A 24,499-nucleotide genomic window follows, 5' to 3' on the forward strand; every position below is an offset into this window, starting at 1 on the left:
AAGATGTATATTTCTAGTCAGGAAAACATTTTATTTGTTTAATTGAATTTAATACCTGGAAAAGTATATAAGGACAACATTAGGAAATATATTTGAGCTGTTTTGAATTCTCTTTGCTGAGGATTTGAAAAATAGTTTCAGTAAAAAATAGGTCAGTACAAGTTCATAAAACATTCCAAAATAATAGACCCTCTATAATTATGACCAGAAGACTAACTTAATAAAATAATTTCAGATTGCTTTGTTTTTCAAAAGTTACACATTTTCCTGGGGGTGTCTGAAATGTGGGATTCATTTTTGCAGCTATAATTGATCAATAGTATTATTAGTACTGTTAAAACTATTCTTATTCTTAGCCAAATTATCTACCTGTGGCAGATCAATCTATTGGGAAAGTATATCATCAATTTAATTTGCAAGGTAATTAATTTCTTTAATTTAGTAAAATATTTCTCCCTCTCTCTCTCTCTCTTTCTCTCTCTCTTATTTGTATGATTTTTTAGTGGTATGAAAGCTTTTTACTTCATACAATGGAATGCGACATGAAGGTTGAAATAATATTTATCCTTTACCCTAATTCTATTGATAATATTTAATTAGTACAGATTAGCATTGTGATCATCAAATCAATTCCTGAAAGTGTTGCTTTGGAAAATCATTATAATGAAAAGAAAACAGCTTCTTTTGTTTATTTATTCAAGCTGGGTACTCTTCTTCATTAACTCTTTTCTGTGCAAAAGCACAGTTGCAAAATGATTCAGAAGAAGCACAAAGCTTGTTGAGGTGCAACACTGCTTTATGAAAGCAGCACAACTTTTTTCAGGTTTCTGAACAATTTATCTGTTGTAGGAGCCATATTAAGGGTAATGAGAGGATTGGATCATCTATTTCTTTCAAATCATTTTCAAAGTGTGTAATAGCCCTACTAATTATTCCCAAACAGGTTTGATCTAAACCTGAGACCTGTTTCACCAAATTGTTGTCTGCAATCACATGATCATAATTTCCAACACTTCCTACCACCAGAGATTTAAAGAGTAAGGCCATAGTCAAACATAGAATTAAGAGGACTTCAATTACTTGTTTATTTAATTTATTTATAGAATTGATTTATTTATCTCCTAACAAAATGACTCTGGACAGCTTCTAAAATTAAGATAAAAAAATCCTAACAAATATTTATTCCTAAAATAATGAAATAGAACCCAAAAATTATATGACCTGATAAACAGCCAGAAGAAATAGTCTTATTCTGGATCTGTGCTTATATATAAGGTCCCACAAATTATCTGAATAAACCGTCAACCAAGCTTAGAGAGCACCAGGACCTTTCACTTCAATCCTAAAATACAAATATTGTCCTTTATTGGTGGCAGGGGGTGTTGGAAATTATGACCATGTGATAGTAACTACACAACAGCAGAGTAGCACTGAAGCAGCCACAATTTTGTCAAATTTCCATAGGAGTAATGGATCTCAGATTTTGGATTCTTTACATTAATCCAGGGGTCAACAACTCCCAGGTCGGAGCCAATTACTGGGCCATGGTCTGTTTGGAACCACAGCATGCAGGTGGCAGGTGAGTGTGTATAAGCGCAGCTCTACTTGTGCAACTGGCAGGCACTTGTGTTTGCACATGAAGTTCCATTTGCATGAACGGCAGGCCTTTCTGGTCACACACAAAATTCCATTTGCGTGAGCACATATGTGTCTGCCACTCATACAGAACCATCCTTTCTTCTCCTTCTGCCAGTCAGAAGGACGTTGATTCAAAAACGTCAGACTGATCAAAAACGTCAGAAGGACGTTGATTCAAAAATTGTTGATTCAGAAATCGTTGCCCTTTGATGTTCTATGATGCCCCACTGAAGGTATTGTTGTTGTTGTTGTTGTTGTTGTTGTTGTTGTTATTATTATTATTATTATTAATCTTTGGTGGGATTCACAGCCTAACCAAGCACCTAGGAACTGTTAAGTTAGTGTCAGAGGATATAAGCTGTTCTAAGTAGGGTGGTTTTTTGTAGAATCAGGGTATTCAAGTCAGAATTTCCAAATAATGAGGCAGTCCTTGAGGTATTGCTCCAAGGGCTCCAATTACAATTGGGACAACACAAGATTCTTTTTTCCAGTAGCTCAATATTATTATTGACACAAAAAATGACAATGTACACAGCAAATGAGATAACTATGCTGGGTTTTGTATCACAAATCACTAGTCAAACACTTCCCAAGCATTTAGGACTGCATGACCACTGGAACCACCTGGTTTATGCCAGAGTCTCTGAAGTTCGATTTTCAAGTCCTGATATCGGGTGATTTTTTTCAAGTTGGTTCTCATTGATTCTGCTGTCACCAGGTATGGCAATGTCAACGATCCACACTTTTTCTTCTCCACAATCGTGATATCCAGGGTATTATGTTCCAAAACTTTGTTAGTCTGTATTCAGAAGTCCCACAGTAGTTTTGCATGCTCATTTTTAACCATTTTTTCAGGCTTATGATCCCACCAGTTCTTTGCTACAGGCAGATAGTAGTTGTGACACAAGTTCCAGTGGACCACTGAGTGAATGTGTTGTGATGTTGTTTGTAGTCAGTCAGCGCGATTTTCTTGCAACAGCTCAGTATATGATCAATGGTTTCATCCGCTTCTTTGCAGAGTCTGCATTTGGGGTCATCAGCAGATTTTTCTATTCTGGCTGCATTTGTTTGATTGCATTTGTTCTGATGGCTTCTTCTTGGTCTGCAGGAATCAAGCCTTCTGTCTCTTTCTTCAGTATTCTATTGGTCAGCCATAACCAGGTCTTTTCCTTATCTACTTTTCCTTGGATCTTTTCAAGGAACTGCCCATGCAGTGCTTTGTTACACCAGCTGTCAGCCCGAGTTTGCATCACTGTTTTCCTGTATTGATTCTTGGTTTGCTGCACTTTGAGCAGCTTCCTGTTGTTGACCTCCATCAAAGCTGGTTCAACACTGTCTTTCACATAATCTGCCAAATCAGGCTTTTCTTCTTCGACTATCTGCTTCACTTGCAAAAGTCCTCTGCTGCCTGCTTTTCTGGGCAAATACAGCCCATCAACATCACTACATGGGTGCAGTGCATAGTGTATGGTTATCAGTTTTCTCATTTTCCTATCCAGGCTGTCCAGCTCTGCCTGTGTCCAGATTACTATGCCAGCAGTATATCTGATGACAGGTACGGCCATTCAGTTTGCTTTTTAGAATTTTTCTGACCCTTTGTGTGTATTCTTTGCTGACCACATTTTTCACCTGCCCATGCTTGATATTGTCCAGCTGCAGTATGCCAGGTATTTGTAGACTTCGGGTTGGTGGCACTTGATGGCTTGTCCATTGGGCATTTCAATTCTATCACTTTCTATGATTTTTCCTTTCTTCGGTGCCATGTGGGGCATTTGTCCAGGCCGAACTCCATGCTGATATCAGTGCTGAAAATTCAAACTGTATTGGTCAGTGACTGGATTTCCATTTCCAATTTTCCTTATAACTTCAGGTGATCCATGAACAGCAGGTGAGAGATTTTCTGTGAATTTTTAGCAGTTTGATAACCCAGGTTATTTTTCTGTAAAATTGTTGACAGGGGGATCATGGCGATGATGAGGTAACAAAGAATCATTCAGGAGTGGTTTGCCATTGTCTCCTTTGTAGGCTAAGAGAAAGCAACTGGCCCAAGATCAATCATCTGGCTTTGTACCCAAGTTGAGTCTAGAAGTTCATGGCCTCCTGATGCCTTCGACACTGCATCAAACAAAAACACAAAGGTTACAAACAAACAGGAAAGTTTAATAGTGTGTAGAAAGTGTCCTGCCGGGTCATTCTTTCTAAGTAACATCATCAGTGCTAGTCATAATCATAGTAACTTATTAGACTAGCACTGATGATATTATCTAGTTTGGATAATTAAATGTCTGCAAGGAAGCAACCAAGTTCAAAGAGCGCTAACAATCTCTCACTCCCTGCCACCTTCCTACAGGAAAATCAGTGGAAAATCCAGAAGAAAGTTGGAAGTCACTACTGCTCCTCCTGCTTTTTTGCCCTCAAATAGTCATTCTGTTTCTTTGTTTAGGTAAGGAAATACTTCTGAAATGATAACCCAACAGGTCACAGATTATCTAGTGCTTTCTATATTTGTCTTCATGGAAACCATACTGAGTTCCATGTACATAAATACACTTTATGATTTTTAAACAGTAACTGAGAACAGAACTTTTAAAAAAACATGCAATTTTCAAAGATGTTTGTGACTACTTTGGAGAAATTAGCAATGTCCATAGGCTGAATAAGAAAATATACAAATAGCATTCCAGTAGTCAAGCACTGGGGTTTTGTCTCTTACCACATTTTGTACCACAAACAAGCAAATGAATAAAGCCTTAAGTTTTTCAAGACTGAGCATAAGACTCAGCTGCCAAGAATGAGTTAATCAAAGATGTAGTTGATGTATTTTTTCTTTTAAAATATTCCAAACAAGTATATTATTGGGTTATGAAAAAGTATATTAATTTATTTACTTAAGTTCTCCCCAAAATCCTGTCAGAGTAGAGGCCATTTATTATTTATTATTTCTCTGCTGTGCCTGTTGCCTCTGATAGTGAAAATCATTCCAAGCAGAAGGAAATAAATAAATAAGAGCCAACGGTTTAGGAAGGTTGGAAGGAAGCAACTGAAAAGGACCCTTTGATAACTTGCTGAAGGGTCAGTAACTATAATTTGCAACTCCTCTGCTTCTCCATTTGTTTTTCTTCTCATTTTCTCTCTTTTGGTTTCTGTCTAGTAGAAGGTTATATTTTTCTATAATTACTAGAAGCAAACCTTTCTTTGGCAGCATTGGCAATTATTAATCATAGATTTTTATTACAACAGTGATGATTATTCTTTCTTTTTTTAGAATCTTCATATACATTCATGTGTTGTGTGCGCACTTGAAATTCTCTATAGAAAGAGAAACAGAAGAAGGAAAACCACTAATTTTATCTCAATACGGAGAGAGGGGAAGGTCTGCACAAACACACTAAAATTGTTTGGAGGCATTTTTGATATCTCTTTCCTGTTTGTGAAATATGTACAGTTCTTATGAAACTCAAAGGCCATCTAAAGATCAGACAAGAATATCTGGGGTATGAAGGAAAGGAGAAAGATACACACTCCTCAAAAAAATCTACATCACCATCTTCCAAATTTTAAATGCTGTGTGAGTTACTTTTATCATTAAAACAGAGAGAGAGAGAGAGAGAGAGGGAGAGAGAGAGAGAGAGAGAGAGAGAGAGAGAGAGAGAGAGAGAGAGAGAGAGAGAGAGAGTGAAGAGAAGAGAAATGTAAAAAGTTGTAATTTTTTTAAGGGCAAGAAAGACTGCACTATCAAGAATCAGCCAGGAGTTGAGGTTTAGGCATTTTGGGCAATAGATTTTTTGGTTATGACTCTTTGCCATGCCCTTTAAATCAAAATAAAATGTCAATAACCAAGATGGTCTACTTGTACATCCAAAATGGTAACTAGTGATTAGTGGGCAATTCAGTGCTTTCACTCATGGAGTGCATATATTTCAAAAGAACCGCAAGACATAAAAAATGCTGAATGGGATCATCAACCATAAACCTGATCTTTCAGCTCTTTCTGCTACAAGTGGTCCCCTGCTGTGAACCTGAAGCCCATGGAATATCTTGTGGAAATTAAGATTGTTGTCAGGAGTCAGGATGACAAGTGGGATGACAGTCAAAACCAGTTCTCTATTACTTGACCACATTTCCAAAGATTGTGAATTTGATCGATCCAAGTCTGGATAAGCATCTTGGAGCTGTTAAAAAAAACCTGGCTCACCAAACAGGGGAAATTAAAACTAAAATAGCCCTGTTATAGCATTTTTAAGATTGTAGGAAAAATATGCATGCTGCATGATCCACGTTAAGAATGAACTGAACTGAATTTGGAGTGACTGGGTTGAACACTGTAATGAGTTAATTAATGCACCAAAATGAACACTGGATTGTGGGTTAATATCCCTTCTCCGTTACATGTTCCATTAATCTAGAAGTCTGAAAAAGAGCAAAAGTTTTGCCATGAGATTAACTCTATCCCCTTTGTAACAAATTCAGTAACAAAAGGAAATGTGAAGTTCATTTTTCCTTCCTGGGTGGGCATGGCCTGTGCAGGATACATCTGGCCGTGGACTTCCACTTTGACACCCTGATCTAGATAGTACGTGGTTTAAGCATTCATATAAAACAACTGTAGCATCTCTTCTAATAGGTAATAGAAATACAAGTATAGAAATACTTCCTATATTTGGATGTCCCATAATATTAATGAATTTTATTACTATATTGATATAGTAGTCAAAATTCTCGAACATTATAGAAATTAAAATATTAGCCAGTTAAAATTGTCCACTTCCTTCAGCCTTTTCTAAAAGTTGTCTTCACCAAGGACCTATGTGTAATTATCCTACGGTATAATTATCATAAAAATAGGCAAAACTGTGGTCTCCTAGACGCTGTTGATTATCAGCATCTCTTAAGCCAGTCTCTGCTGGAGGGAGCCAGTTGAAGGATTTGGAGTCTAATAAGACCTGAAAAACCCCAGCTTCCACATCTTTAATGGTGAAAATCTTTCCACTCAAGTAATTTGGGACACATAAATGTTCTTAATGCCACCTCCCTCCCTGGATAATCCCCTATTAACAATTTTTTCAGCAAGAATGAAAGAGGGCTGAGGGCTGGATGACATGTTTGAAAGTACAATAAGACTTCTGTTTTAAGATAGAGTCATCACTGGTTACACTTCAGTGGCTTAGATCCAAATGAGGCATTTCAGTTGTAGAAATTAGGTGAGCTTGGATGTAAACTATTCTTCTGTTTAAGTATACTCAGCCCCTCCCCATCTTATTTTATATTTTGCTATTAAATAAAGCAGCTGAACCTTGTCTTATAGATATATAGATGTGTTATTTTTTTCTGATCTAAGAAAGAGTTGGCTGTGATAGCATTTTAATACAGCATAAGTAGAACATGATTTTATAAATACTGTATATAACATTAATGAAGTATAATTGTAATTAAAATGTAATTGAATTCTGTTTAGTTTTTTTTAATAAAGTTTTATTTGGGTTTTCACACATTCAAAATACAAGTAAAATGTCTTTTTTGAAAATAGCATGGTCCCAGGTTGAACTTCTTTATACAGACACAAAACTCAATGTCATGCTCCTTTTTGTATTCTATTCCATATCTTATACTACTTTACATTTTCTATATAGTTTTTCCCCCCTTTTAATTTTCTCAATTTTATTTTGATTATCTCATCTCAATTCAAATCATTATATTTATACTTTTGCCTGTTCTGTTTCAATTTCATATTATCTTTTCTCATTAAACAATTTTTTTTCTGTAGTTACTAATTGGAGTATGACACCTTTATATCTTTTAATTACATCCATTCAACTCTTATTTAAACTTCAATATATACATTAAGTTTATGACCTTCAATACAATACATAATACATAACCTCCAATCGAATTCTGCTTGGCACATTCTTATAATACACACTATGTTCTTTTTAAAAAAAGGAAAGATTGTAAATATATGTAATTATAAACCCTCATTCCATTCCAGTTTAGTTCTATCATTAATAATCATTAAAACCATAACATCTTTAACACTTCTTTTCAATTAAATATCATACTTCCTTAAAAACACATATAATCTCCATAATTAATTTTTCCCTTATTTCTCTTCACATATGTTTTATAAATCATTAAATATACCTTTTGTTACATTTATTTATTGACAAGCATTCCACTGAATTACGATAGCTATTTTATCAGACATTTTAATCATACATTGTTTCATATTTTCTACAATTATTTCTGCTTCTAATATAACCATACTATCTTATGTACCTTTGCAGAATCCCTTTTTCCATTAAGTTTTCACCCATTATCTCTAAATAGGCCCTGTTTCTCTATATTTTGCTTCTGTCCTTTATAACTTCTTTTCCTTTCTTTCTTCCCTCTCATCTTCTCCCTCCCCTTTTTACCCCCCTTGTCTCTCTACTTCTAATTCTCTCTTCTGCATTTCCCTCTTCTGTTGCTTTCTGATTTTATACTTATTTTTCACTCTATTTTTTTGTGGGGGGAGTTGTTTTTCCCAATCTTAAACTTTCCATTCTCTTTCCCCCCTTTCCTTTTTTCCCCCCATCTAAGATTACTTGTTCATTAAAGATGGCTTCTTCTTTGTTGCAATCTTCTTGTTCTGCAGGCATTTCTTGTTGTTTCTCATAATTCCAAATCTCCATTTCTAAAAACTGAAATACGAAGCCAAAAGAACCTCTCCCTTCTTGTGTATCTTCTTTGTACTTTTTAAGTTCCATTTTCAGTTCTTCTAAAAGTGGACCATTTTAAAAAGTTTTAAACAACCACCTGATTGATTTTAGTCATTCAAAACATTAACCAAGAATCCAGAAATCATCAAGTAATCCAGATAGTCCTGAGTCTTCTTATTTATTTTTCAACTTTCTCTTCCTGGGGTTTTTGTTGTGATATTTCAGTTAGAATGTATCTTTTGGAAGTCTTGTTGAGATTTTGCTGTAAGTTCTTTTTAAATTCCAGGCAGTCTCCTCCCTTCCAGATCCTACTCTTTTATTCTTTTTCTCTTCTTTCCTGTTTTCAAAAGTTTTTAATTATCCAGAAATCTTTATTATCCCTTTGACTTTTTATTTTCAGCATTAAATGCCTATTGATGTCAAAGTGGATTTTTTTTCCAATTTCTTGCTTAAGACTCTTAGCTGTCAGTATAGGAAAAGGAGAAAACCAAATCTCTTTTCTCTCTCCTTCGCAGCTTAAAAATCTTCTTAGGGAACAATGTTATTGTTTTTTAACAGTTTCAATTCCAGGGTATCTTATTTGTTGCTTTGGCTGTTTGACCCAGTCAACCAAAGTTTTGTCTTCTTATCTTCCTCCTGTACATTCTTTTCTGGTCGAGTTCTTCTTTGTGGTGGCCATTTCTGACCACCTCTGCAACCGCCTTCGGGAAAGGGAGTAATGGCCAGCTGGGGAGGAGAGATGCGGCTCTCCTCAACCCTGCTGGCAATCTCCCCCCTCTTCACCACCTCTACAGGGTGGTTTAGCCCTGAAACCAGCCGGCTCAGGGCACTCCAGCGGTGAGCACGTATCAAAGCCTTGCAGAGACGAGGTTTCGGTCTGTCGCTGAAGAAGCTCAAACTGGAAGTTGAATTCTGTTTAGTTTTTGTCCGTATCCACCCACTCTTTAGACAGACTCACAGCATACATTTTAAAATCCAGCAAAGGTAGTTCAACTGTGATCTACTTGCTCTCAAATGTCCTGGGCCAGACCAAAGGTGGAACCACAGATACCTGAACATGAAAACACAATAAAAGACATGTGGACATTGGCAAGGGAACCATTTTACAACCAATTTCCCACTGTTTTTAGACTGTAAAAAAAGTCTAAAAATGAAAATGCCAATGGCTTTTCAAGTAGTGATATTAACATAAAAGAGTACAAGTGGCATGTATATAGACAAACTGACAAAATTGTCACTTCGACTTATTGGATGCTGGCTAAGAATTCCCTGCCTATTTTAAAATGTCTCCATTTGAATTGAAAATAACTTGAGGTACTATGGATCTTTGTTTACAGTTTTTCCTCTCTATTATAAAAAATAATTCATACTCTTGACTGCCATCTTGACCTAAAGAAAAATGAAATACATGGAATTACCATTCCACATGACTTGCAGTTGCTCTATTACTAATGGAAAAGTCTAAATAAAGTATATCTGCACAGTTTTGGCCAGAAGCTGGTTAAAAGTGCTTCCATTCTCTTGGTTTTCTTTCCTTATTTTAAATAGTTATTGATAAGCTGACTGGGTAAACTATAGGGCAAAGACATAGGAAACTATAAATATCTTTATTCAAATACAAACAGACTCCCCCACAGGTTCATGAAATGTGAACCATTTTCTATGACTTAATTGTCTCATACTCTTCTGGTTCAGAGAATGAAAATTGTACTGCTACTTTGATAGATTAATCTTCATTTCACTGCATTCAAATTCAACTTGGTTAATCAATGCTTCTGCGTGATAAAAGAAGAACTTCAGACATCCTGTCTACACTTGTCTCTTTTCCATTAACTATATATTAATGGAGGAGACTTTTAAAAGTTATAGGCATATATCATCAGATGAGATGTCAGAATCAGCCAAATTAGACAATAATCAATGCCAAGTAATTGATGGCACTTTCGAGTAAAATTACAGTGCACAGCAAAAGAGTAATTTTTAAAATTAGAAGAGCAAAGAGGACACAGAAATATTAAATGATGAACAGAAATGATGGCTTTGGGCATGAAACATCAATACGGGGGAAAGAATTGGGTTAATTGATGAAGAAGTGCATCTCATTTGCAAAGCTTTACTGGAAAAAAAGACTGCTGGGAAATGTCCTGGAATTCACCTACAAGCAGCAACCAATTTTAGGAGGCTGAGGTTTGTTTGTTTGTTTACTCATGTCCGAAGAATCACAATTAATGCATACTATAGACATAAAATTTTAAATACAAAATACAAGATTAATATATGTACAAATGAATCAGATCTTGTCCAGGAACGAGCAACATTAATTGCATTCTGTCACATTTCTATGAGTTCCTCAAGTGTACACTGATTGGGACACAAAGGGCAGATATACATACGTGTTGTTGTCTGCATGTCATCACAACCATAAAGGGAAGAAGACACCAGATAGTCCCATTAGAGCAGGGGTCTTCAAACTTGACAGGTTTAAGATTTGTGGACTTCAACTCCCAGAATTCCTCCTCCAGTCATGTTAGCTCAGGAATTCTGGGAGTAGAAGTTCACAAATCTTAAACTTGCCAAGTTTGAAGACCTTTGCTTAACACTGCTGCTGGGGGACACACAAGGTATGCTAATTTGAATAAAATGTGTGTATAGTCACTTACAGGTATAGTTAGATATAATTATTAGGATTTCTTTACATTACATAAAATGCAAATTATCCAGCAAAGTTCCCCTGCTCAACCACCCTTTTTTTCAAAGTTATTTTCATCCAAGAAATAGAAATAATACTTGCATTATTGGTATGGCATGCTCTGAAATTTTAATTGTTTCCAAACTTATGTCTTCTGACCAAATAAGAAGAGTAAGAGTAACATTAGTTGACTTTTTGTTCAGCATTATTCTCATGTATATATTCAATATGCACCAAGCAACTTTTTGCTTTCCAATTTTGTCTAGTTTGGCATTAAAGATTACCTATACAAAGAAGAAGCAGAGGAATTGAACAATAAAAAGAAATTAGGAAATAGACTAAAGAGTATCGCAAAAACTTGAACAAATGAAATGTCTTCAGTTGTAGGCCTAGAAACTGGAAGTGCAACCTGCAAGTTTGGAAGTGTCCTTTACTTAAATGGATTATAGTAACAGAATCTTAGAAGCTTGTCTATGATTTTTCTTCTTTCCCTTTTATGCCCCAATAGAATTAGAGTACAGACAGTCTGAGTTTCTTCCGAATATTTTCTTTGTTTCTTGGCTTAAATCTTGTTTTTCTACATGTTTTGGTATCAGTCATTGCTTACTTTATCCAAGGTTATCTCTGTGGCCCTCTCTGCAAGAGGATTAATCAACTGATTCTGTCTTATAAAATTGGGTCTAAATTAACTTTTCAGGACAAGGGTTATCCAATGGACATTGTACATATGGATTCTGTAAGCGTTTCTGAAAAGTTCTTTACTGAAGACTCTTTAGTGAACTTGGAAAGCATGGGATAACAAAACAGATACACTTTTGTTTTAAAAACTGGCTAAAGAATAGAAAGCAGAGATAAGGACTAAATGAATAATTTTCAAATCTTAGAGATATTTAAAGGGGGTTGCCCAGGAATCAATATTGGGAATATTACTTCAAGCTAAAGCTTTTTTTAAAAATTGTGATAGAAGATTGAGCTGAATATTAGCAGCTCTTCACACTATACGCAGAAAATATGAAGCTGAAGGAATAGAGTATTAAGATAAAAAAAACTAACATCATGCATATTGCTCTCTGGTCTACATTTCAATATTACAGACATTGAAGAGAAAAAAATGAGCCTGGATTTAAAATGTCCATTTACTGATAGGCTCATTTGAAGAAAAGCAGTGGTATTAATGATCATCAATTCAGTACATATTGCAGGCAAAACAAAAGCAAATTCAATTTTACATTTCACTAAATAAAGTTTTGTAAATTAACAATGGAAATAATCTGCTTTGCAAAGAAACAAAGAAACAGTCTCCTTTTCAAAAACTGACATTACTAATTGCAATCTAACAAACTTTCCCAGTTTGATTACCTCCTTCTGTTGAATTGTCTTCTCATCTATAGTGAACATGTATTCACATTGATATATTGTATATTTAAATAGCATGCATGTCAATGCTGAACTAAACATAGCGGAAGTCATTTTTCCTAATTCATTATTGCTACATACTATGGAAGGAGAGAGGAGGTTGGAATGTCTTGCTAGACACAATATAGGTCTTTCTTGTTGGAACCAAGGTCATCTCCCAGGTGATGGAAGGAGGAGGAGGAGAGTGACTGAGGAGCCCACCAATTAACCTAAATTGGCGAACAAGACTAGTAATACTTGGGGAAGGGGTTATTGCTGACTTAAATATGCTAAAACCGCAGGAAAGATTCCGAGTTGGTTTTTCCACTAAGTGTACCTATATGATGTAGCCAGTAAGATATTCTTTGAGGAAACAAGTGGCCTCAGAGTTCTGATTTAAAGGCCATATGTCATTGAATAGCTAAGCATTTCTTGGACTGTTTTAGGTTTTCCTTTTACATTTGTGTAAGCTAGAAAGTATTATGTGCCATAGCCCAAGATATATATCAGCTAAATCAGCATGGCTATGAAAACTGAAGCTTTCTTTTATTATTTATGTCAGATGCATATTATGTTTTGTTTCAGGCTAGTTCCATTTCAAATCTTCCATTTTAAGCTAAATATTTTGCAGTAAATGTCAATTATGGGAAGTGGGACTTCGATATTATCAGGTTGTGGGAATGTTTTATTTGTCTAGCCTTCTTTAAATTTCTTTTTCATCTTCATTCTCCTTATTTCCCATTTTGTTCCTCAAATAGAAAATGATGAAGAGATATAATATTTTACAACATAAAGATATATGAAGCTTGAAAAACAATAACTATAACAACAACAACAAATGTTTCTACAACTCTAAGCAGAAGCACACCATTTCAACTCAATGCACAAAGATAATGTCTCTTCAAAACAAGGGAGATATATCTAAATCAAATAAAATTGGGAGAAAGCTGATGATTGATCACAGTAAAAGCACTGGGAAAATATCTTGATAAGTCACTTTATCCTTCATTTACTGAACATTGTAGACAATAGGTTTGTTTGTTATATTACTGAAAGACCAATATGGAAAGTAGAAGTTATATAGTTATATAGAAGAAGATGAAAAACTAATAACTCAATGAGACCTTATTTGTTGAGACATTCATTGTGCCAATTACATTCCATACTGTATATCTGTAGAATTTCTTTCAAATTACATTTATTTAAATGGAAAAGATAGACTTCCTGCCAATGAATTATAGTTATTATCATATTTTCAATCAAAAGAAGTATCAGCTCTGAAGGATAAAGTTGGTTTGGGTTCCTGATCCAAGTGGATGACAGAGCTGACTTAAATTTCAATTTAGTAGACTTCTTTGTTTTCTTTTAAAGTTTTCAGCTACTAAGCAGCCTAAAGCATAGATTTTATATAGTGTCACTAGTATCTTTGTGACAAATGCCGTTGTACCTCAATTGGTGCACCACTGATAAATGAATAGTAGCTGATATTATAACTTAATCCCATCATGATGTCAACATTAGATAATTTTAACCAGAACTTAATGTCAGTCTGAATTTGTAATAAGAGTCTTGACACCACAAATTATATTCTGCAGTCTCTATCTCTTCTTTTTTCAACATTAGCCTGTGAAGCTTGTGCTTTGTATTGTAATACAAGATCAATGAAACAAAAATCAAACAAGTTTGATTTTTAGAAAAATAGCCAAATAATTATCAGATGGGAAAATTTAGATTTGCTTCAAATATCAGACAGATTTATATATAAAAAAGAGAGAAACATACACATTTATTCTATTATATATTTAGTTTGACCCTCATACTAATATATTTTGCAGAATTATTTTAATATTTATTAAAACATAATGTATGAATGCTACCATTCTATACAAAGTTACTATAAACAACACCCTGCTGAATACAGTAAAATTTATTCCCAAATACATTTATGCAGGATTGAAGTTGTTCTTAGACAGTTTGTTTAAGACTACAATATTTTAAGACACTTGGAAGAAAGTTATTAATGAATGCATGAACTAGGAATATTATTTTCAGATAGGTGTGTGTTAAAAAAGTTTCAGGGAATTGTAATAAAATGGAGGAAAGAGGACAACATAAAAAAAGAATGAACTACTAAGACCAAGGAAGACAAACAAAGAAAAAAGTGCCATTTTCTATAATGATCTAATATTACCTTTTTGCTCAGAGGTGTCTATGTTTTATGATACAGTGACTTAAATCACTGTGAATAAATGGGGTTAAGTTACATTCACCTCCATTTATCAAGGAAGATCAAATACAATCAGTCATGATTCAAGAATGCACTTAACCATATATTAAATCTGTTATAAAACAGATACATATTTACTTTGATGAGACTTAAGTACTGAAGTACCTCCATGACTAGGAATACTCTAGAAGCATACCTGTCAAATGTAATTGTGGCAGATGTTCAATATCCCAATCATAGCAAAACAAGTAGCTTTCAATTCTATCTTTAATTTCCCAGTTTCCAAAAGGGTACCTTTGTGTAAAAATAAAATAAAAATCAAGCCTTCAACCTGTATGTACAATATTCAGTAATGCTTGCAATATAAATATTCAGAACAGAGCAAGAACACAGAAACCTAGTTCCCCTTCTCAAATATCTTGAGAATACATGGAATAAAACATGACAAAAAGACTTGACAAATATTCTTTGAATGGCAATATGTATGTGTGAATTATTTTGGATAAATTGCCCATGGTAAGGATTGATATGTTCCTGTGACATTTGTGTCAGCAAAATTCATTCATAGAACTTTCATCAGTGGAAAACTATCTTGAAATGTATTGAAGAAATAAAGACAGCTGACCAACTATAAAGGTCTTACATTATATGGAGGTCTGCAAATTGGGCTAAGAAGATTTACTATAGATAGCTAGTTCATAAGATATTTGTAGTGGATGCCTAATTTATAAATATGTTTATTACCATGATTTCCTCAAAATATTGAATGGAAGAATGAGAATGTGACAAACTTAGCACTATATTTTGTCACAGGTAGTTGAGTAGATGTGTAATTATTTTACCCAGTAATAATGCTCTTATCTTTTAATTACTCCTTTCCCCACAGTTGATAGATATTATTTCTTGGATTCTTAACATATACTTTCTACTGGATAATATTATTCAGCAAATCAAAAATGATGATACAGGCAATGAAATTGGTGGAACAACATTACAGATTTGACATGGAGAGTAGTCTATATTATCGTCACCATTATCAATTAGAAGAGCTTCAAAAGATGTGATATGATTTATTTTAATCATATTCTGTGAGCTAATCTAGTAGGCTTTCGAGATGCAGTTTGCTATTTAGTAACACACTGTTCCCTTAGCAACTGTGGCAAAATGAAGTATAGATACAAGTACAATTCAGTAATATGAAACAAACTGTTAGGGAAGAAAGTAAGGGAATTAGTTTTTCTCATTATACTTTTCTAAAACATGAATCTGCTGTCTGAAAGCAAAATATCATTTATTTCATGTGGAAGACAGGTTTTATATTTATTTCATTATTTCATGATATATGAGAACAGAAAAAGCAAGTACAGTTTTCCAGAGGGTACAGGTCTAAACAAATCCAGATTCGTGTGCATCAAATGACATTTATGGGTAAATATTGTTTATCAACAAGCTTTGGTCCAAATATGCTTTTACAAATGTTGGTTCTGTGAAATTGAAAGAAATGTATATGAAGACCTAGATGCATCAAAAAGATGTTCTTATCTAAAGCAAATGTGGAATTTACCAAATAGTTTGTTCATTCCCAAGAGAACATGTTTTTTATACCTTCTACACCTTTTAAAATAAAAAAAAAATAATTTTCAGAAGTGCATTAAAAGTGCTTTAATTTCCTGCTGTAGGCTTATCTCTCATCTGCAGTAGTCAGCAAATTTATCCTTTTCATGTCATGAAGGTAAGCATCATCACCATCAATATCTGCAGATTAAGTTTTAGTTAAAAGAGAGAAATTTGGCAACTCTAAACAGTAAGCTATGCACTATTAAGAATTATCCCCTTCTTTTTTAAATTAGCTCCATGAAGCTGTGATTTAAAGGAAAGGGGAAGTGTGTGGTTTAAATTCTGTAGAGCTCATGGGAAGTTTATCCATGTGCTGTCTGTGTGGCATATGAAGATGGCCACATTCCAAGTCACAGTCAATTGAATCAATTATCTGCTATTAAACTCAAGACATCCTGATATCATTGTGAAACATTGTATAGAATTACAACAATCTGGGTGGTCAATGAATCTGTTAATTAGAAACAGTGGGAAATTTGGTGAAAAGATGGGGCGGGGGTGAGTGTTTCTCACCAATTTTTAATTAGGAATGAAATTGTGTTATGTATTAAATTTCCTTTCTTATTTCCTCATTCCTTATCCTGTATCTATTGCATAGTTTTATTTATTTTTTAATTAAATTTTACCAAGCTGACACACTACTCAAATCATAACTATAACTGTAAGAGGCTTACATACCTGAATGTAATAACAGGATTAAAATATAATTCACCATAATCATAACTTTAATAGGTACAGAAAAAAACCAGTGGGAAGAGAATTCCTGAAAATATTTAGTTCCCAGTCATGTGGAGATTCAAAGAGGATTTAATTTAGGCCCTTAAATAGCACTCAGGGGCAAAGCTGTACTCCATGTAGCCCTTGAAAGTAACAGTTTTCCATGAGCAAGTTGACTGCTTCTCATAATTAGCCAGGCTGCATGATCAGCAGGACCTTCCATGGTATCTCTAGGTTTATTCTAGGAAGAGCTCATGATGTTAGTTTGAACAGTAGGTAACCTAAACAAGAGTGGTCAACTTTCCTAACCCAAGAAAAAGTTATAAATAGCACACCAGATGAAGTTGTTCAATACCAATCTAAGCACAGCTATCATGGGCTCTTACAGAAATCAGAATTTTCCAAGATACATAAGAGACAACAATCATGCCCTATCCCCTGCCTATCGGCTGCATTGTGCCAGATCTATACCCACTTATCTGGAGGAAGCCTTGTTTACTTAAGTGGAAGTAATTTCCAAGGGATAAATGGCTTTGATAAGAATAGAAAAGATCTAGACCTATTTATTTATTTGAAACACAACTTTCTTTATTCTCTTTGAAATCAGGTATATCTTGGTTTCCTGAAGTTCATGGCAGCCTTCAAATTAAAGAAAAATCCACCAAGAAAGGAAAAATAAAGAAGAATCAATAAATACACTAAGAATCAATAAATACACTAAAAATCAATCTCCAGAAGTATTATGTCAGATGAACTCAGCAGCTTTTACATACACAGTGTGTGACCCAGCTTTATCACCAGACATACAGTAGCCTTGAAACATAAATTTATTACCAAATAAATGCCTACATTTATACACATTAATACGCATCCACATAAACCTATACAGAGACTTTTTTCTGAAGATCTGCTGCAGTATCAGAGCTGTGCCCAACTTTTCCCTTCAATCAACCTGCTATTCAAAAGAACTTCTGAAGCGTTTCATTTTGTTGCCAATAGCCAAGCAATAGCTAAATTCTTGATCCACTGTTGTTGCAAGAAAATCCATGCTTTTTGTCTTTGTTTTACAAGACATACTTATTCAGATTCATAAACTAATAAACTCTGCTGAAATGGCATCAAGTCAGTAGATTTCAAATAACTTTAAACCATCCATTTCAAAATGTGGAATTCACAGCAGAAACAAAGATGAATCTTCTATTAAAAGTCATTCCTCGGAGTGAGTCTCAAAGCTGTGCATGAAAGTCTGTGATAGGATTTTACCTTGCCCCAAAGGAAAAGAAATAACAAAATGCATACCACCCATAGGTGTGCACATGTTATGGATGTGGGCAGTGTCTTGTGATGAAATTACAAAGAGCAGAATTTTATATCAAAAGCATGCTTTGTCATTTTGGCCTAAATGTGATCAGAGGCAAATGCCTAAAATTTGACATTTTAGAAAAAAACCAACAACAACTGTTCAATGTTCTCTCTTTAGAATACATAAAACTTTCATCATTCCCTCTCTTTAGGGAGCAATGGCCAAAAAAACATCTGAACATTAGAAGCCTGTTTAGAATTTCCTATTTCAAAAACTATAATCTCAATTATTCCCTTTCCACTTGTCCTCCCCCATGATCATTCAACCAAGTCTTCATAGAAATAGGTTTGTATAAATAGTGTCTCACTCATCAGTTAACCTGGGACCACTTAATGAGCCAATTTACAAGCAAGTCTCCTGAATAAATTTGCATCATTGAAATGTCACCACCAAGTTTCTTTGCAACCACTGGAACTCTTATAGAAAAGTATATAATCTGAAGCCCATAAAGTTAAATATATGACTTTCACAAGCCACAGATGTGATCTCCAGAGACCTCCAAGAATTGTGTCCAAACTGTAACTTTAACAAAAAGAAAAATGATTTTGTACATGACTGGAAAATGATCATATCAATTAATTTTCACTGTAAATTAAATGAAATCAGAGGTAATTTTTTCCAACTTTGGGGGAATGCAATCTGGCATACAACTCAGCCCAATTTGATCTTCAGTCCAGAAAATGTGCATTCCCCTGCAAGAGACTGTCCAAAGAGAACTGTACCTCTGGAGAAAGCATTTAATAAAATTCATTCCAAATGGAGAATTTAAATTTAATGAACTGCTTTTAGCTATAGTCTCTTATATTTTAGACCTGCAGTTCTAAACTGTGTGCCCTGGGATGCTGCAGCAAAATCACAGGAACCTCATAGTCATTAGTTCATAATTTTCACCTAGGAGCATTGGTCAAAAATTACTGAGACACCATGAAGTGAGGAAGTTTGGAAACTTCTACACTAGAAATATGTGGGTTCTTAGTTATTTTTTAAAATCTTAGAATTTAAATAAAAAATTATTTAAACCAAAATAATATCTTTGTTCATAAAGGCATAAACAAAAGAGAGAGTAGAAACCTAGGCTATTTATATAGACAAGAATGATTGGATTATTTATTGATGGAGTTAAAATCTGCAAGTTTAGGGGTGTAGTTTCATGACATCTCTTTAATACATCAATGGCAGTATATTGTCCACATATCAATGACTTTTTTAAAACTAAACTTGTTTGTCAGTGATTGCATGACCTCCGTAGATGCCATACACCAAATCAATGTCATTAGAAGGGAACATAATTTTATTTTTTACTGTGATTTAGTATTAATTCAGTCTCTGCATTACTTGCTATTCTGAAATGCTGTTAGTCTTATACATCTTTTCTGTTACAGATATCTTCATATTAATTTTTGGGCTATGGCAGGTGAAGTTCTTCCCTGAGAAGCATGATATCTGGTGAAAAACAAAGCCTATGCAGAAAACTTCTGCTTTTCAAGACAGACACAACTGGAAACAGAAATGTGTTCTTAGACAACCCAGGCCTAATTGCTACAGCTTTTCAGCTATATTGCCAGAAAATGGTGAAGTTATCTCTTTTACTAGAACTGGAAAGTGTTTCCTTAGTCAATAAACACAAATGGACTATGAATGGATTAATCAACAGCAGCTCAGAGTTCCTTAATGTCTGACCCTGCAAAGTACAAATTGGAAGAAAATGGACTGTTTCAAGGGATGGGCTGCCATTCAAGGATGGCATGCCAAAGCGTTATCAATGCAACAGTGGAGATAGTCTTTAATTTAGATGTATAAAATTTTTAAACAAAAGGATGGTGCCATTGCAGACTTGTTATATGGCTGCATACTACATTTTTACTTTCCATAGGACTTTATATTTCTAGCAGAGCCAACAATTTAAAGATCTTACTTTTTAGTGATTGCCTAGAAGCTGTTCAGAACAGCTTAACTCAAAATCTACTTTTATGGATTAAGCACAAGGTAATATTAAGGTTTTTTAAAAAAGAGTTTCCTATGGACATCACAGATGGGATAACCTGAAAATGTTCAGTTCTTGGCTTTTACAAAGCTGCTACTGAGCATGGAGTGAGTTAATAGATAGGATCTTAAATCCAGACTTGTGGGGGCATTTACAAATATTCATTTTGCATATTAGAAATTAGTATCTTTTTTTCTGGGATCCCTTTATTAATTAATATACCAGTACTTACAACTTATCTCAACTACAATGGTTGATTTAATGACTGTTCAAAGTTACAACAGCACTGAAGAAAGTGACATGATACTTATGACCATTGCAGTATCCCCTTGGTCAGGTGATCAACATTCAGATGCTTGGTAACTGACTCACATTTATGATGGTTGCAGTGTCCCAGACTTATGTCCCTTTGGCAACCTCCTGCCAAGCAAAGTCAATGGGGAAGGCAGATTCACTGAACAACCATGTTACTAACTTAACTGCAGTGATTACTTAACAAATGTGGCAAGAAAAGTCGTAAAATGAGGTAAAACTCACTTAACAATGTTTCACTTAGCAACAGAAAATTTGGGCTCTGTCAAGGACTAACTATATTCAAGCAAATCCTTTCAAATGTAGCATTTGGTATCTACCAGTAGGCAAAGCATTGGCCTATAAGGAGCCTAAGTAGTAGGATATCAGCAGAATGGCATCTTTTTTATTTATTTGAATTAAGCAGGACTAGCAAATACAACAAAGTACCATTTGATACAAGCAGACCCATTATCTGCTACATCATCTGTGAGACATATAATGGCTTCAAGCACTCTATAAAGCAACAATTTAAATTTGAGTATCAGAACTGCTGGGGAGTAATAACTAAAGAAAACTATTGTCTTTTAATCTACCATATTGGTTTTCCAGAATACCAGGAAAACAGGATGTCAAATGAGAAAAATCTTACTTTTTATCGAGAAGGCTTTTTATGTGGTCTAAACATGAAGGGCCATAATTCAAAGGTCTATAAAGACTGACTTCACTGAAATTTAAATCCAACGTTATTCAAAATTAAACTGAAATAAATAAATAAATCAGGATCAATTCTTTTTTTCATGCTGTGCAGAATCTATGGCAAAGCAATCATATTTAATTATGCCTTTGGTATAGACAGGGCCATTTAATGGTTTAGAAGATTATTAACTCTGTTTAATGCTAGCTAGTTGCCCACAGAAAATGGCTGCCTTGCAGAAAAGAAAGCTATGTGCTCTGCTTTCTTACATGAGAATGCTGCAAGCACTGGTAATTTTGAATATAAAAGCATATTTAAATCAGTTCAGACTTGTAATGTGAATATATTGTCTACTTGTGATGTGAATATATTCTATACTGCTTTAGATGGCCCTTCAGCTTCCTTTTTGACTCTTAAAAGTGTTGGAGTATAATGCATCAATTAAATGTGTTACATTTCATCTCTGTAAATGTCTAATATGATTCTTCTTCCCTTACATTCAATAGAAATGGATAACTTTCACTTTCCAGTGCATTATTATGATTATTAAGACACATTACTATCCAAGTGGCTGTTTTGTACTCTGATGTCTTCCAGCTACCTTCACACTTCAGTCCTCCTAATTCTTGGTCAATCAATGACCCTCCTCCTCACCTCTCCCCAAATACTTTGTCTTTCTTGGCTGCTAAATAAGTCTCATTTATCTTCTTTATCATGTCATTAAAGTAGCAGGCTAAAACTGATTTAAGAATTGGAATTCAGATGCATTGGTGAGCTTTAGTTCAACCTCGGATGTTGAAACAAGCACAGTCAGTCTAAGGATAAATCCTTAAAATCATCTAAACTGAATGAGACACTGGAAGTACAGTATATTTAAATAAATTAGGCACTTGCAGGTAGCAGAGCTGACTACAAATTATTTTATCCTGTAAGTGGGATAGGATAACATTATCCTTCTCTAAATTACTGAAATAAGTGTACTGTGTGATTTTTAATTTCAAAAATTTGAAGTGATGTTTTACTAATTCAATTTCATCCTCTCTTGCCTGTTAACAATTGCTAAAATAATCTTTGTCAAACAGTGTATCTCCCATATTCTTAAATGGTCTAGGGCTTAGTCACACACATATTCAGTGTATGCCTATCAATTTACTCTTATCACAAAGCTTGTTTGTAATCAATAGAAAAATAATGTGTGATGTTTGAATAGTGACTGCTTTTACTTATCCACTTTACTGCTCTGTGGCAAATCTCTGACAGAAGAACTTGAGCGGTTTGGCAATTTCCTCTCAGTTCATGAAATGTTCAGCAATAAGTCCCTGTTATATTCCTATGACAGCTACCTGTTGTGGTAGCATTCCAAAGTGTATTTCTCCTAATACATTTTTCTGATGCTAGACGACGATTTATTTTAGACAAGATAGCTTGTCTACGATAATAATGGGCCATGGAATTAACTATGTGTTCAATTTACTCTTCAGGTTTGAGTTATGGAGCATTGGCACAGTAAATCTAGATTCTAAAGGTGAATTTTTAAAAAATCAGTATCTCTAATAAGACTTGGCTTACATATTTTGCTGAATTCTAAATATAATTTCCTTACTTATTTACAGGGGTTGGTGCAGTTAACATTTCTAACCAGTGTACATATCCCAAAATATGTCATAACATTTAGTAAATACATAATCATAAAATAATTAAACTGAGATAATCTATGATATGTAATTTTAAGTGACAATTATCTTGGGAAATGGGGATATAAATACTGCCTAGGAAATGGTCAGATAAGAGAAGGCGTAACCAAGAACTGATCACAGGCAGTGAAAGAAGCTGAGAATCCCTTCTTAAAGTTATCAGACTTTAAAGCAAATAGGAAATTTGTACCTTCAGGCCTGCAAGATTCTATTGATGTAACCTTACAATAAAGTAGAATTAGCTCATTTGGTCCTGTTTTCTATCCGGCCAATATGGGAATGCTAACATTATAGAACAATGGTATATACCAGGAATAAAATACTCCAAACCATAATTAAAGCTCATTATTCATCAAGAAGTCATAGCAGCTCTGCTTCTGAGGCTTTGTGAAATAGCTTCTTCTTTTCATCCTTGCATCTTGGTCTATGCTACAAATTTAGGATTATGATCTATTTAGCTTTTATTTTTAACCCTGTGATGAATAAAATGTGATCCAGGAGTTGAAATATAGAAATGCCTCAGGCTTTGTTGTACTAAAATTGTATTTGAAGACCTGCATTTCTGAAAGACTTGTTTTGAAAATAGTTCTGAGAAAAGCTGAGTTAAATGAAATATAAGGTGTGGTGGCTAATGTAGATTTGTGAATACTTTGTTTCTGAATAGTACCCATTTAATTCAGGAATGACTTCAATACACCCTAATTTCTAAGGATAAATCTGCGATAAATTCAGTTTGAAGTTATCAACAATCACTTCTTTCAGTAGTTAAAAAAGAAACTTGCATTTGAAACTGAGCAGAAGAGAGACATTTCTATAAAGGGGATTTGCAAAATATAAGGAAAAACTCTGTCCCAGAGCTTACGTGATTTCTGGAAATGTTGGGATTTTAGAAACAGGACCCCAAATAACAACAGTATGTAAAGTGGTACACTTTAGTAACACACAGCTTCCTAATAATTGCAATTTGCTACACCCTCTGTGAAACAGATATAATTATGTTAACAGCTTTCCTACTCAGACACCATACACTCCTATTATGAAATCAGCTTCATTTAATTAGCATCATGCAGTAAATTAGCAGTTATAAGGACTTCTGGGTACAAGAGGCTCTCCATTTTCCCACCATCTCCCTAATCCTCAGTCAATGTTAAGATTAGTGTTCACTGAATCTCCAGATGAGAAAAAGAGATGCTAACGCCTTGCGGAAGTTATGATTCAGCATAGATCTGAGATTCATCCCAGGAGTTAGTATTACTGAACATGCTTACAACATTAAAAAAGAATGCAGCACATAGATGAATGGTCTGTGTTTTTCTACAAAAGCAGCAGTAAAGCGGGAGTTAATTGAAGTTATGTTTCCATGTTGGGTTTTGTTTTTGTTTTGCATTTGTGAAACCATTCTGATTTAATTTTGCAGGGAAAAAAAGAGGTTTTGCTTTTTTGTTGTTTGGTTTTCAGAGATGTCATTTTCTTTCAGGGATGTTAGCTGAAA

This window comes from Pseudonaja textilis, chromosome 2 (assembly GCF_049901715.1).
Source record: "Pseudonaja textilis isolate UNSWEBS1 chromosome 2, rPseTex1.2, whole genome shotgun sequence".
Taxonomy (NCBI): Eukaryota; Metazoa; Chordata; class Lepidosauria; order Squamata; family Elapidae; genus Pseudonaja; species Pseudonaja textilis.